General features: G+C 52.2%; 1 protein-coding gene across 2 annotated transcripts in view; it reads right to left on the reverse strand.

Annotated features, from left to right (window-relative positions):
* TSPAN18 (tetraspanin 18) overlaps positions 1-16,452 on the reverse strand; it is a 206,114-nt gene that overhangs the window by 53,293 nt on the left and 136,369 nt on the right. Inside the window, exon 3 of one of the 2 annotated variants that reach the window (XM_021083155.1) lies at positions 16,313-16,406. The gene's annotated coding sequence lies outside the window, so the exon portion shown is untranslated. Of the gene's footprint in view, positions 1-16,268; positions 16,288-16,312; positions 16,407-16,452 lie in introns of those variants that run through there. The other variant, XM_003122850.6, reaches the window with a different exon arrangement.

Below are 16,452 nucleotides of genomic sequence, written 5' to 3' on the forward strand. Positions count from 1 at the left end.
TGGCTGGCTGGTGGCCAGGCTCACACAGGCCCAGGTCTTCACCGTCTTCAGTCTGAATCTCAGCTTTGCCACTGAAAAAAAGCTGGGATTCCACCTCCCTGAGGCTTATTTGCCCAAAAATACTAATATGTCCTAAAACAAACGACCACGTATTAAGCCCTACTGGGAATGGGGGCCCTAGTTAGGTATTTTATGCAGACACCGTGGCTCATCTTCAGGATTGCACTGTGAGGCAGCTATAGGCATGCCCATTTTACAGGTGAAAAACTGAGGCTCAGGGGAAATGAAGCCACTTCCCCAAGGTCAAGGGCTTGAAAGTGACTGGGCTGGGACGTGAGTCTGGATCGATTTGAGGGTCAGTAAGCCGAATCCCAAGGTGGTTATGGGGGTTGGAGGAGATAATTGCACAGGCCAGCGGCTCTACAGATAATAACACGCTACACATTATAGCATCTCATTTCCCTTTCATAATGAGAGCAGGCACTGCGGGGAACCGGGCTGCAGAACCAGCCCAGCCGACAGCAGGCAGGGAGGCAAGGCATCCTGGGGACCTGGCAGGAGATGGCAGACCCCTGGCAGCCCCAGGGCCCAGACTTGCTCCCAGACAGAGAATATTGTTTGAGAGTAAATATTATTTTACCCTCCAGCTTAATCCAGACCAAGCTTATCTTTCCCACAGAAAAGCTCCCAGCCCAGAGAAAGTTAAGCCCTTTGCTGCTTTCCTAATTGCAGGCTTGGAGCTTGGAGTGGGGACACAGGTGCTCTGGAAAAGGCCGATAAGTGGTCTGGTATTTGGCGATGGCATCAGAGAGGCTGGCTCTGGGCTGGGCAGGGGGCCCATGGGGAGAATGTAAGCCAGGCCACGGATGCTGGTTCCAAGGGTCCCCCTTCTGTATGGGGCTTGTGACCTCAGCCATAGGGCAGATCTAGCTACAGTGGGGGTGGGGTAATGAACCTTGCCCTCCTGTTTTGTTTTGTTTTTTCTTTTTTTCAGGGCTGCACGTGCGGTATATGGAAGTTCCTGGCCCAGGGGTGGAATGGGAGCTATAGCTGCCGGCCTATGCCACAGCCACAGCAACGGCCAGATCTGAGCTGCACCTGCGACCTATGCTGCAGCTTGTGGCAATGCTGGATCCTTAAAAGCCACTGAGCAAGGCCAGGGATCGAACCTGCATCCTCATGGATACTAGTCAAGTTCTTAACCCTCTGAGCCACAACGGGAACTCCCTGCCCTCCTATTTGATGCCGACACCCGCTTGGCTGGAAAAGCAAAATGGGTCAGTGGGCCACCAGACCCCCTCCTTGTCTCCCAGTTACGACGTCTTTGTCCCTCCTGCCTCTTCCTCTGAGGTGCGGGCAGAACTGGTTCTGGTTGAGACCAGAGGCCCTGACACCCTCCACCACTAGTTTCTCTAAAAAAGAGCCCCTGGAGGGGAGGGGTCCAGTCTGCAGAAGGTTGGGGATCCTCAGATGTTTCAAGGAGCCAGCCTGGGTGGAAGCCAGCCAGGCCAGCCCTAGACCTGGAGGACAAATGATGTACTCCCCACTCCTGAGTGCCAAGGGGCCAACTAGTTCTCCAGCTGGTTCCCATCTCACCATTTTCCTCTTTCTCCCCCAAGTGTTTCTAGAAGGATACCCAGGAAGAGATGCGATGAGCGTGCAGGCTTTGCCATCAAGGCAGACCCGGGTAGGAATGCTTGCTCTGCCCTCATCATATGACCTGGGGTGACTTCGCTGCCTTCTCTGTGCCTCAGTTTGTCTGTCTGTAAAATGGGATCACCAGGCCACCATCTCATAGGGAGGACCACATACATGGGTGTAAACTCTCTGCCCAGTGCTGACAAAGGCAGTTCTCATGTTGGTTCTTCCCAGAGTCAAAAAAGGGAGGATTTGCTCAGAGGCAAAGGCACCAAGACCACTGACTCTCACGGGGCCAGCTGGGCCCCTCCCCTTAAGAACCACCCTCTTCCCCACAGGCAAAGTAGCTGGCGCCGCCTCTGGTTGAGGGTAGAGGGGTGGGGGGTAGAGCTAGCATTGGCTGAGAAACTATCATGTGTCCTACACTGGGCTAGGCCCCTCTCCTTTTTCCAAATGAGGAGGCTGAGGCCCCGTGGTATGAAGGAGTTTGCCCGGGAGCTCACGGGACCCGTGGTGAAGCGGGAGCGTGTTCTCATGCTTTCATACAGGGTTCTCCTCCACCCCACTTGGCTCCTGGAGCTCCCGTGAAACAGGTGGGAGTGTCACCCCTATTCTGCAAGCCCTGGGATTGAGGCCAGATAAGTCCCCCAGCTGACCTGGAGCTGTGAGAGGGGCTGGGATGCGGTCTGGGAGGGCTCAGATCAGAGGAATCCCTGGAGGAGCTAATGCTGGTGTCAGTTCGTGGAGGTGTGCCAGCTCCCTACCCCAAACAGCTGCAACCTCTGGGCCCTGCGCGATGCACCTGCTCCGAGGGCTCTGAGGAGCGGTACCTCCGTATCCAGGCAACGAGTGCATCCTTGGTCCTCTTCGGGTGACAGGCCTGCAAGTCAGGACAGTGCTCCCTGCAGACCTCCCTTAGGTGGTTAATTTTCAGCTTTCCAGAAGGAAATAAACCCTGAGGAATCCAGACTCCTCAGCTTTCCCAGGCTTCTGGAGGCAGAGAGTGTCCAGCCACATGTCCGTAGACTTTCCGCCTGCTTAAGCCTTGCAAATGCACCTCCAGGTACAGTCCCTTCCATGCTTTTCTCCAGTTAAAGGCTTTGTCTTCTAGGAGTCTGCATAGTCTCCCTTCTGTGGTCATAAAGAATAGGGCTGCAGGATCCTGGAGATGCCTGCGATCCCCCGGGGTTGTCAGAATCTTCAGGGTTCAAAATGACTAGAACCCTCAGAAGCTGCTGCGGTGCTCTTGGGAGTGTCCAGATCCCTGGCCTGTCACAGTGCCCCAGGACCACACAGGTCCCTAGCATGCCAGAAGAAACCCTGGGCCACGTATAATTGTCTGAAGCAGCATGGAACCCCCAGGTTGCCATGGAGACGGGGCTGCTCCAGGATGTCTAGGCCATGTAGGAACCCTGCGACATCAGAGATCCTGGGCCACCAGAGCGCCCCTGTGCTGTCACAGGACCTCTGGAACCTCTCAGAATGGAAATTATCAGCTTATGACTGCTCCCAAAACTCACAACTGCATGGTCTCGCTCCCAGATCCTCCTTCAGGCTGTTTTCCTACCTTCTTCCTGATCTCAGCTTAAATGTTTCTTCCTCCAGGAAGCCCTCCCTGGTGTCTCCTTGGGCCTTTCTAGGTGCCACAGCCCAGATGTCACGGGTTCCGTGACAGCTCCCTGGGTTCACTCCATTAGAGCACTTAGCACGTGGTACTGCCATTACCCAGCCATGGGTCTGTCTCCTCCACCAGACTCTGAGACTCCTGGAGGGCAGGGGCTGAGTTCCCAGGACACAGCTGAGTTCCCAGCACGTGGCCCTTAATGAATATGACGAATCTATGCTACCAACGTATTAGGACTTGATGGCTGTGTGACTTGGGGCAAGTCACTTCACCTCTCTGTGCCTCGGCTTCTTCATCTGCACAACTGGGACACTACAAATATTTATCTCATAAGGTTGATGTGAGGCTTAAATCAATTATGTAAAGTACTTAGATGGAGCCTGGTATAGTGAGCATAATTTAAATAAACGCTGGGTGGGTTTTTTGTATTTTTGGTGTTTTCAACCGCCATACCCGTGGCATGTGGACATTCCCAAGCCAGGGGTCGAATAGGAGTTGCAGCTGCCGGTCTATGCACCATGGCAACGCCGAATCCGAGCAACATCTGGTGGCAATGGCAGGCCCTTAACCCACTGAGTGAGGCCAGGGATTGAACGCACACACAGACACTATGTCGGGTTCTTAACTCATTGAGCCACAGAGGGAACTCCTGGGTTTTTGGAGGTTTTTTTTGTTTTGTTTTTGTGGTGAGAACATTTAAGATCTACTCTCTTGGCAACTTTCAAGTGTATGATATGTTAACAGAATGGTTAACTGCAGTTATTACCCTGCTGTAGATTGGATCCATCGAACTTATTCATCTTGGAGCTGGGAGTTTGTATCCTTGACCAATATCTCCCCATTTTCCTGACCCCCCACCCCAGCACCAATCTGCTATTTCTATAAGTTCGGCTCTGCTAGATCCCATCTATAAATGAGATTATACAGTATTTGTCTTTCTGTCTGACTTACTTCACTCAGCACAATGCTTTCAAGGTTCATCCATGTTATTGCAAATGGTGGGATTTCCTTTTTATGGCTAAATATAAATATCTGCCTTTTTTTCCCTGCCTTTTTAGGGCCGTGCCCGAGGCATATGGAGGGTCCCAAACTAGGGGTCGAATCAGAGCTACAGCTGCTGGCTTACACCACAGCCACAGCCATGCAGGATCTGAGCTGTGACTGTGACTTACACCACAGCCCACAGCAATGCCAGATGCTTAACCCACGGAGCGAGGCCAGGGATCGAACCTGCTTCCTCATGGATGCTTGTCAGGTTCCATTCCGCTGAGGCACGACAGGAATTCCCTGACCCCTGCATTTAAATGCTGCAATAGTAATGGATGTCCACTAATACCGCAGTCCCTGCACGGCGAGCGCTGTTCTTAACGCTTTATACACATTTACTCAGTGAATCTCACAGCAACCCTCTAAGGTTGGTGCCTGCTGTGGACTCAATTGTGTCCCCACTAATTCATATGTTGAAGTCCCGACTTCCCCAGTGTGACTGTATTTGGAGATGGGGCCTTTAGGGAGGTAATTAAGGTTAAATGAGGTCATAACGGGGGGGGGGGGCCTCGTCCAACAGGATTGGTGTCTCTCTAAGAAGAGGAAGAGATGCCCGAGTGCTCTCTCTTCCCCTCTCTGTGCACACACGCAGAGCAAAGGCCACACTAGGACACAGTGAAAAGGTGGCTGTCTGCAAGCCAGGAGGCGTGGCCTCCAATTTCCTGGCACCTTGATCTTGGACTTCTTGACCCTAGAACTGTGAGAAAATTCATGTCTGTTGTAAGGCCCCCAGTGGGTGCTCTTTAGTTATGGCAGCTCCAGCGGACTGATATGGCACAGTACTGCTCTTAATTCCATTTGACACAGGGACAGTGAGGCATGATGAACTTAAGGGCTTGGTCCCCAGGGCACACCTGTTGAGTGGAAGAGCTGGGATGGGAACCAGGCATTGGCGACCAAGTCTACACTCAACCACTATCATTGCATGGAACCTGCCTCCAAGTTCAAGGGCGTGGGCTGGGTATCTCAGAGGTAGGTAACCTACATGAAAGAGAATGGATGGAGGAACTGAGCACATCTCAGCCAAGACCTTCAGGCTGCTTCCAAGACCTGCCTGCTATGCTCAACATCCTGAAGGCTGGTGGTGGGGAGAGGGACTGACCACACTCTACATGGCTGTGAGCTGGGTGAGGCTAGAGGGAGGCCAGAGCAGCTCCACAATGGAAAAGGTTCCCAGTAAGGTGGTAAGCTCCCCGTTCCTAAAAGTATTCAAGCACTGCTGTGGGAGCATCACTCTGTGATGCTTGGGGAAGAATGAACAGCAAGGGTAGGTATTTTCAACAACTGTTTCCTGCCTCAAGCAGCTGTGACATCTTAGAAAGGCTGGCAATTAAAAGAGTCCCTGGAAAACACTCTTCCCAACCAGCTCTGCCAGTTAATTCCCATTTTTCCACTCCCAACTCAGACATCACCTCCTCCAAGAAGTCTTCCTTAACTCTCTCCCCCTCCCACCTCCCCATGTCCAGCTTGGTGGCCTGTGTGGGTCTTACTGGCCAAACTAGAAACAAAGGGTGGCAGTTACAGGGAGACAGAGTTGACCCTGATACAAAGATAAGTATCCCCTGTCTCCCTGAAATCAGATAGACCCAGGGTTTAACCCGCTTTCCCCCTACTTCCTACCTTTGGGGGAGCACCTCGACCCCTCTGACCTGCAGTTTCCTCAGCTGTTAAGTGACCTCATCTCAGAGGATAGATCCAAAGATCAAGAGAGATCAGCAAGGAGTTCCCATCGTGGCACAGCGGAAACGAATCCGACTAGTGTCCATGAGGATGCAGGTGCCATCCCTGGCCTCGCACAGTGGGTTAAGGATCCAGCGTTGCCGTGAGCTGTGATGTAAGCCAGCAAAGGCAGCTCCAATTCGACCCTACCTAGTGTGGGAAATTCCATATGCTGTAGAGGCAGCCCTAAAAAGCAGGAAAAAAAAAAAAAAAAAAAAAAGGCATCAGCAAGCCTGGCACTTAGCATGGCATCAGGATATGGAAGTTTCTTTCCGTCTCTGGGGCAGGAGTGAGCTGTCTGACACTGGGTGTATTCAAGCAGGGGTCAGAGAGTCTTGGTGTGGGATTGGGTACAGAGGATTTCTTTCTCGCACTGAAGTAAAGATTGCAGCCAGTGTCCTTGGGCGTTCTTCCAACTCTAAAAAAGCACACTTAGGACCTGGCCTTGGCCGTGGGGAGACGGGCACCTCACTGAGTCCACAGAGTCTCCATCACCCCCACTAGGCTATTAAGAAACACGAGTCCACACTTGGTGCTTGCTTCCCTTTACACGCAATGTCCAGAAACGGCAACGTTTATAGAGACAGAGAACAGACTGGCTGCTGCCTGGGGCAGGGGGCGGGAAGGGGAGCTGTAGCAAATACGTAGCAGGTTTCCTTTAGGGGTGATGGAAGTAGCTACAATTAGCTTGCATTGATGGTCGCCCAACTCTGTCAATTTACTGCACATCACTCAATCACACCTGAAGGGAGAGAACTGCATGGTGCATAAAGCGTATCTCTGCAAAGCTGTGAAAAGCAAAACCAAAACAGCACTGCCGCCCATAAAACAGGAATCCAGAGGGGCCACTGGCATGGTCGGGGGCGATGCCCATGCCCTCTGGGAAGCATGGAAGTGGCAGGCTGAGATTAGAGGTCACCAGGCCGGAGGTCACCGCCAGTCTTCCCCACCTGCGGCTTCACTCATCATCTTTTGCTCTGAGATGCGAGGCAATGGGACACAGCCACCGGCTGACCTCATTAAAAGCCTGAAGGGAACCCCAGGCCATGCAAGGAGGTGGGATTCTGTGGACGAGCGAGGAGCCAGAGGAGGGGGCGGCCAGAGGGAGAGGGCGGCAGGAGACCATTCTCCCGGAAGCTTTTGGAGACCAGCGCTGGGTGCAGCTCAGGGCATCCTGTGGTTTGAGGGTCTCTGAGTTAGGATAAAAGCCAAGGACTTGGCCTGGCCTTGTCTTTAAGGCACTGGTGGGTCCACTTGAGGGAGGAGGGGCTACAGCCTATCGATCACGAGCTGAGCACCTACTATGTGCCAGGGAGGGATGGACATTTACCCTGGTGATGTGACTGGCCATGGGGCTTGCAGCTCAGCAGAGAAGCCTGTCTGGGCACCAGGTCTACGCCCTGTGGAAAGATCTGGCTTGCTCATGGTTGTAAAGACGTCTGGGTTAACAAGAGGTGGGTATTTATTAAACCCATTTCACTTGAAAGGAAACCAGAGCTCTGGAAGCTACGTCACTTGCCTGAGGCCACACAGTGGGCAAAAGTAAGCAGAAGTAAGATTTGAACCCAGGGCCTATGCAAAGCAGGAGGATAACTTCTAGGGCAATCTGAAGGAGCAGTAATCTCTTGGTTAGTAGTGAGCTCCCCATCACTAGAAGTATGTAAGCAGAGGCTTCATCAATACTTCTCAAGAAGTCAAAACAAACGATCATGACCCAGTCCAGTTAGTTGGTGAGGCCACAAATCCTTGTGATCATTTTCCTTGAGAGTTAAATCTGGACTCAGAATACAGCAGAAAGCCTGAGCCATTGTGAGGGAGGGGACCTAGTGGGCAGGGCCTGGCTGGCACCTCCTTAGCTGGAACCATAGCTCCTCCGAGTGCTCACCACGCACACCAGCACTGATTGCTGGCTGGGGCTAACGTGACCCTGGGATACACACGGGCCAGGCCAGGGCGGGCACCACAGGGCTCTAAGCCAATAGCACTTTAGCCTGAACCAGCCCCAGGAGTGGGTACACAGGAAGCAGGAATGGCCACCCCAAAGCTGCTGCCCACTGGGTCAATTGCGGCCCTGTCTGACCCTCCTGCCAGTGACCTGTTTCCACCCTGCCCTATCTCTGCCCTGGGGCATCACCCCCGCGCCCCGTCCCCCAGGTTCCAGCCTCCCAAAGATGAAAGATCCTGGCCACCGTTTTCAAGTTCCCACCTCTCAGTCCGGGTCTCATCATAGGATGAGCTCATCAGAAGCCCCTTCCCAAACAAGAGCTCTGGGCCCGGGAAATGCTGGGCTCCTTCTCCTGGGCCTGCTTGGCCCTGGGAAGACAGCGAGGGAGGCTGGGCCTCTGAAGGAGGAGGGGCCTCTGAGGAGGGGGAGGGGCTGGGCGCATCAGCATCCCCCTCAGGGCCCTTCCTGGCCCCTCCCAGCCTCCACCCTGCTCCACGCTCAGAGGGAATCTGGGCTTGTGCTCTTAGGCTCTGTGGTGCTTCCACTCTGGACCCAGAACCCAGACATGCAGGGGGCGCTTCAGTCTCCCTTACCCCGGACACAGTAACTGGAGACTCGAGGGGTGGAAGGCATGAAAGCACAGACTAACTGCAGCACGTGACAGTTACAGCATCCTTTCAAGCTCCTAAGAAAGGGACAAAGAGGGCTACCTGGGCTCCAGCACTCCATTGGGGGGCTCCCCGGAGAGAATGTTCTAGAAACATGGCAGGGCTCCTTCATGATCTAAGGTATCTCAGCCCCACAATGCCTCCGTCGCTCCATCCTCCACAGGCTGGCTCAGCCCTGTCCTCCAGAAGGACAGCCTGTCACCTGTTGTGGTCCAGGGGTCCACATCCTCCCCAGTAACTTTCCTCTGCATTAACCCTCCCCCATGGCTCCCCAGCACTCCTGGAGAAAAGCCCAAACCCAGAGCACAAGAAGCCTATTGATTATGCTCTCCTTCCCCCCACACCCTCCTCTCACTCCACCCCAGCAGTACCACTTGTAGCTCCTCTAATGCTGTGGCTCTATCATGCCCCAGGGACTTTGCACAGGCTGATCCCTCTGCCAGGAATCACTCCCCTCCCCCAAGTCACACACAGATTTCTTTGTCCACCTTTAAGTCATTCATAATCCAAGCCTTCCCCAGCACCTCCCCTTTTCCTAGCGTGGGCTCCGTCACCCCTTCTTTCTGTGTGGCCACATCACGGTGTATTAGACCCTGGCCGCCTGCCTGTTGTTCTTAAACTTGAGCTTGCATCAGAACCCTCTGGAAGACAGGACAGGACACAGGCAGGAAAGTGCAGGAACATGGGAGCTTGGGCTGCACTGAGCCCTGGGGCACTGGGACAGAGCGAGGGCCTGGGAACACGGCCAGACATGGTGTCCATGAGTCTCTCTCTCCAAGCCTGGCCTGAATATGGCACTTCAGGCCACTGCCCCAGGACACCAGGACAGGGAAGACTAGAGACCCTCAAAGCTCAGAACAAACCGGAGTCAAGGACACACAGGCTGCCGCTGGCTCTAACAGCACAGCCGAGGCACCAGCCTCCTTCCTCTTGGCCTAGATGGCAATTCAACACAACAGCCACCCGGACACTGTCCCTCCCATAAGGAGAAAAAAAGGAGAAACATTTCAGACCTAGGAGGCTCCACATTCAAAGCCACACCACGGCCTATGGAGGTTCCCAGGCTAGGGGTCCAATCAGAACTGTAGCCGCCAGCCTACACCACAGCTCATGGCAATACTGAATCCTCAACCCAATGATCGAGGTCAGGGATCGAACCGTCTGCTCATCGATACTAGTCAGGTTCCTTACTGCTGAGCCACAGTGGGAACTCCGGGAGGCATTTGCTTTTAAATTTAAATCCTTCCAGATCATTTGAGTTTTTAAGGAACATGAATTACTTCGGTAGCAATAATTTCCAAAAACAATTTTTCTCTTAAAAATGCAACACAGTCTGCAAAGATCTGCTTGGAAGACAGAAGTTGATGTGACAACAGCTTGAGGGGTCATTAAAAACATCATCATCATCCTTTCTTGAGTATTCGCCATGTGCCCAGAGCGCTCCTCCGCGTTTTAAGGCTCATTATTTCATCCAATGCTCATCACAGCCCTGTGAGTTGGAAGCTATTAGCACTATAGCATTTTCTCGATGAGAAAACAGAATTTGATCGAGACGACATAACAGACCCAAGGGCAGCCAGCTCCAAGCTGGGGTCTGAACTCTTGTGTGTCTGACAGCAAGGTCTCAGATCAGGGCACACGCCACGCTGCCTCCTGCAACCGAAACCAAGAAATGGACGGGCCCCAAAGCCATCTGTTTTGATTCCACTCCACTACTTGAAAACTCACTGGAATTGCATAGGAGCCCACATTAAATTGTCATAGGAAAACAAACCCAGAGACAGGGGTCACCAACCACCTTGGAATTTTTTTTTTTTTTTGGTCTTTTTAGGGCTGCACCCCCTGCACATGGAGGTTCCCAGGCTAGGGGTCGAATCGGAGCTTCAGCCACAGCAACACGGGACATGGGATCTGAGTTGCATCTGCAAACTACACCATGGCTCACGGAAACACCGGATCCCTAACCCATTGAGCGAGGGCAGGGATCGAACCCACAACCTCATGAAGACTATGTTGGGTTCTTATCCCGCTGAACCGCAATGGGAACACCAACACCTCAGAAATTTGGGTCAGGGCTAGAAGAGTGTGTACGACAGTGAATCCTCTATAAACTGCCCATCTGTCCAACCACCCAGCTGAAACCCTGATGAGCCCAGCTCTGTGCTGGAGGCTGGGGAGGAGAGGGTGCGATGCCTTCAGCCTGCAAAGGACCAGGCAAGCACAAGGTGGGGACCCCTCAGCACCGTCGAACTTGCCCACTTTGCAACCTCCAGAAAGACCCCAGACCCTCTGCAGTTCAGGAGCTAAACAGGCATTATAGTGGAGAGGAAAAAACACACTCCTGTAATCCGTGCCCACTGGTGGGCTTCCACTCACAAATGCCCTAAAATGCATAACACCCAGCCTGCTCTTGGCAATGCAACCCATCTCGATGCCAGGCCAGCTAAGTGTGGTGGATTGTCTGGCATTTCATCCATTAGCCCCCAGATGGAAAGGGAACAGTTCTGCAAAGTTCCAGGAGCTGCAGGAGACAGGGTGGGACTTCTCCCCAGGGACCCGGCTGGCAGACCTGAATGCAGTCACACTAGCCCTGAGCTCCTCTGGCCAATGGTGGGGCCGGCTGGAGGCCAAAAGCTGCTGAGAGCAGGCAGTGTGGGTGTCCTATTCAACAGGATCCCATGTGGCTCTCAAAGGTCCCGGGCACACAGCAAGTGCTCAATAAATGTAGGATGAATGAATGAATGTGATTTTGAGGAAAGCAGCTCTGCCCGCATTTGGAGATGGGAGGGGTGTGACTTTTGGTCCCATCACCCAATTTGGGAACCACAGACACAGGCTGTCCTCCAGACACCAATACCTCAAAGACTATTGAGGATTCATCCCATGGAGTTATGGAAATGAAAATATAACTAATAATAACACCAACAGCATCCGTGCTATCACAAAGGCTCACCTCCAGCGCTATTATTCAATGTTACCTCCTTTCGTTATTTCATTCAAGCTTCCCATCCATCCTGTGAGATACAGAGTACTATTACTCCCAATTTATAGATGAGAAAACTGAGGCTCAGAGGGCCAAGGCTGTAGTACTAGCGGAGTGGGAATCTGCACCCTGATCTGACTTGGAATAAAAGTTTAAAGCTACAAGGGGCCTCACCCCTCATTTGGCAAATGACAAACTACAGCGCAAGGAGGCTGAGGCCATCAGTAGCAAGTTGACAGGTGTTGCTGAAGGAACAGGATGGGTGTGGAGAGGTTGGCCTATGCTTTTCATTGACTGGGGCACACCCCTGACTGGGTTTGTGTACAGGTCGCTAACCGTGGCCTATCCTCCCTCTCCGGGACCCTTCACCAGCTGCAGCATCTTCAACTCTTAAGTCCTAGAGGGTGAGGACCAAATCCTTCTAGCATCTTTGCAGCATCAGTCATCAGTAGGGGCTTTAAAGAATAGTGTGGAAAATAATTAAGTGACAAATATCCACCAAGTCCAACTATGGCTCGGCATTGAACGAGACCCCGGATGAGGGCTTGGGGGCCAGACACCCAGAGGAAGGATGCTGCCCTCAGCGCACCTCGTGGAGGACACAGCAGGGATTCTCAGGGACAGGGACCTTCCAGCTTTGTCCCCTCCCAATCCCTAGCAAAGAAACAGTGGCTGGCACACAGTGGGAGCTCAGAGCCAACGGCTAAAGACATGAATTAATACACATTGACCCAAGAGCAGTGAGCACCCCATATAAGGCAGGGTGGTTCAGTGAGTCAGAGCTGCAGAATTCACAGGAGAGAGAGAGGCGCACGGGTGCAGGGCCAGGAGGTTTGTGGTTGACCGAAATCAACAAAGGACAGATCTTAAAAAGCACTTGGCCACAGTTGCCTGGGAGGCAGCATCGCACACTGTGGTTTGCCATCTTTTTTCTGCAGAGCAATCTTTTTTTCAAATGAAATCATACACCGCACCCTAAATGCAGACCAGAACTTTCGTGGTGGACGCCAGCCGGGGCTACGAGGCTGGCCGGCAAACCCTGGGCCTCCTGGGGCCCCTCCTGCTCCACCAGCGACGGCCTCTTCTCTTTCCCCTTCCCTCCAAGAGGCCCGGGGAAGGTGGCGGCTGAGGGGAGGGCTGTGGGCCCCGCTCTGGGCTGTCAGAGGCCAGATCTTCTGGGAGGCCATTTAGGGCAAATAAACATTAAAGTGGCGCAAGAACTTCCCTTGGCGATGAGGGGGTGGGGGTGGGGGATGGAAAGAAAACAGAAGGCCCTCCCAGTAAGCGCAGGAAAACCCAAAGCAGCCAGATGTGGGGTGGCTGAAATAGTGGGGTGGCCGAGGGCTCAATATGGGAAGGATTTTCTGGGACGATCCCTTTGAAAAGTGAAGCGTCATCTGTAGATACATCATGTGTGCGTGCGATGCGTGCCTGCGTGTGTGTGTGTGTGTGTGTGTGTGTGTGTGTGTGTGTGTAAATCAGACCTTCAGATACCAGATCCACTGAAACTGAGGCAGAGGTGTCAGAGAGAAGCCATCCCTGTGCTCTAAGCCACAGGAAGGACCTATTGAGGACAAGTCAGTTCCCGGCCCCCTGCCATGGCACTGATAGGGAGCACCTGTTGTTCTGTCTGCTCAGCATTCCTTCCTCCTTCTTCTGAAAAGAGTGCCTGGGTTTTCCCTTTGGGGTACCAGCCCTCTTACTCTCAGGCTGACTCCTCCCACTCATGACACCCCACCCCACCCCCGTCATGGACCACTCAACCCTGACCTAGTCTGGTTAGTCAGCATTGCCTCCTTCAAGTTTCAAGTGATTGGTCAGAGGTGATCATGTGACCCAAGGCCAGCCAATAAGCTTCGACTCTGGGACTTCCCTAGAAACTCTTGGGAAAAAAGGAGCTCTGCTTCCAGTGGCTTTGCAATGAGCAGGATGGTAATCTGGAGCTGCTGGCCACTGCCCCACGGGAAGTGCTTGCTGGGGACTGAAGCCCACAAGGAGGGAAGGAGAAGGTACAGATGTGAGCATCGTTTGCACCTTGGACATTAATAAATAGGCCCCGAATTGCCACTATATTGGAAACCAATAAAATAAATAAATAAATTGTTTTTTGTTTTTTGTTTTTTGGTTTTTAGGACTACACCTGTGGCATATGGAGGTTCCCAGGCTAGGGGTCTAATTGGAGCTACAGCGGCCTGTCTACACCACAGCCATGGCAACATAGGATCCACGCAGTGTCTGTGACCTACACCATAGCTCACGGCAATGCCGGACCTTTAACCCATTGAGTGAGGCCAGGGATTGAACCTGCAACCTCATGGTTCCTAGTCAGATTCATTTCTGCTGCACCACAACGGGCACTCCTAATTGTCTGTCTTCTTACTTTATCGGTTCTGAGTTGAGTGTTGCCTCCCAAATGATGCAGCATCTGACCTCAGTCCAGCCTTTGCCTGGCCTCTCATCACCCCTCCCTAACTCCCACCATGTCTCCCTATAGCCAGCCTTCACTTCTGGCCCATCATTGGTTATTGCAGACCTGGGCAACAGCTCTAGCCTTCACCTCAGACCCAAGGACTGGGCACAAGCCAGCAGCCTGCTGGGCTCACCTCTACCCCAGCCTTCCCAGCTGTCTGGCCCCTCCTAGGGTTTTGTTCTGGCTGATCTAGTGAGACCCTTCCAACCTGGCCTCAAACCCACTCGCTCTGCCCCCATCTCTCCCTGTCTTGCACATGGAACTTCAGTACTTCTGGGAGAAATGGACACTGTGCAGTGAATGGGGGCCCTGGAATCCAGCCACTCCTGAGCTTTGGGTGGGCTGGGAAGAGTCACCCCACGGCTTTGCCATGGGCAGAGGCAGTGGAGTGGGACTGGAAAGTCTTGGACTCTGTTGTCAAGCAGGCAAGGAAAGTTTCTGGACCTCTTACTCACTGAATCACCTTGGGCAAGCTCCCCCCTCCTAAGTCCCAGGATCCTCAACTTTAGAGTGGGGAACATAATACTACATGCCTGACAGAAGCACAAAAATCTACAAAAGGGACAGCACCAATTGGTGGCGAGGAGATGGAGCAAAAGGAACTCTCCCTGGTTGCTGGTGGGGATGCAACATGGTGCAGCCACTTTGGGAGACGGCTTGGCAGTTCCTTAAAAAGCGACATATAGTCTCACCATATAATTCAGCAATCACGCTCCTAAATATTTACCCAACTGATATAAAAACTTCTGTCCACACAAAAACCTGCACGTGAATGTTTATAGCAGCTTTGTTCATAATCACCCCAAACTGGAAATAACCAAAATTTTCTTCAGTAGATGAATGAATAAACAAACTGCAGTACCTCCCTTGGAATATTATTTAGCAATAAAAAAGAATGAGCTGTCAAGCCATGAGAAGACATGGAGGAACTTTAAAGGCATTGTACTAAGTAAAAGAAGCTGGTCTGAAAAGGCTACCTATTATACCATTCCAATTCTATGACATTCTGGCAAAGGCAAAAAAGAAAGGCGACAGTAAAAAAGATCCCTGCTTGCTGGGGGTGGGGAAGGGAGGGAAGATGAAAAAAAGGAGGGGATCATTTATCTGGTGAGGCAGAGGGTCCCCCAGGATCAATTTCCCCTCCTTTCTTCATAATAGAATTATAATTGGGCAGGTGCCCCCCTCCCCCCCCCCCCGAATAAAGACTAACTCCCAGGATCCCTTGCAGCTCGGTGTGCACATGGCTGCATTCTGGCCAATGAGGCAGGACAGGAAGTGATGTGTACACCCTCTTAAAGGAAGGCACATCCTCTTCTTTTCTGATTTCTGTTTTCTTGCGGACCAGAATGGAGAGACTGTCACGGGCCACCATGGATCACGTAGGCAAGAGATGGTCAGAGCCGCCAGACAAAAGGAACTTATGTTTGCATGTTTTTGCATCAAAGAATCCCTCATGTTTTTGCATCAAAGAATCCCCTTGGCTTGGAATTTTCTTTAGAGAAAAATCAACCTGTCTCTTGTTTCGGGAACATTATTTTGCATTTTTGTCACATACAACTAAATGGTTATCGTGACAAGGGAAGGACCTTCAAGGATTGTCCTGAGGATTCCATGTCCTATAGGTAAAACATCTTCCTTCATTTATTCACTCTTTCAACAAACAGTGGCCAGTTTACTCTGCTAGGATCTGGGGGTTCAACTAAGAACAAGACAGACAAACCCCTGTCCCCTAGAGACCACCTTCCAGTGCAGGACGCAGCCTCTCAACGCCAGGAGGAATTCATTACAGATTGTCCTGAGAGTACTATTAGTAACAGCTAAGGCTTATCGCATTCTGAGCTTACTACGTGTCCTGTTCTAAACCCTTTTAGGCTATTACTTCATTTTAGCCTCACCACACACCCCAGAGGGGGTTGCGGTTGCTTCCTCATTTGATCCATGAGGAAGCTGAGTCACAGAAGAGTTCAGGAACCTGCCCAAAGTCACACAGCTCGTACCTGGTGGCTCAGGATTTGAACCCAGGTCTACTAGACTTGAAAGCCTGCTAATGAAGGGAATAAAACAGGACACTGTGATAAAGAATGATAGGGTGTCCTATTAATGGCTGCTGTTAGCAACAACAAAACAGCAAAGGCAGCATAAACCCCCACATTAAACGGCCTGAACCCCCTTACCCAGGTAGCCGGCGTCGAGAAGTCTGGAGAAAGAGTGCACTCACGTTTTTAGTTCCAATTCAAAGGGTCCCCGTTGCTTCGATGACGGGGTCGGAGGTCTGGTCCCTGCAAGCTTGGGGCTGTCCCGCAGATGCCCACCTGTCAGAGAAAAGAAGAACCAGCCATGACTGCCTAGTGGGGGCAT

Source organism: Sus scrofa, chromosome 2 (genome assembly GCF_000003025.6).
Source record: "Sus scrofa isolate TJ Tabasco breed Duroc chromosome 2, Sscrofa11.1, whole genome shotgun sequence".
In the NCBI taxonomy this organism is placed as follows: domain Eukaryota; kingdom Metazoa; phylum Chordata; class Mammalia; order Artiodactyla; family Suidae; genus Sus; species Sus scrofa.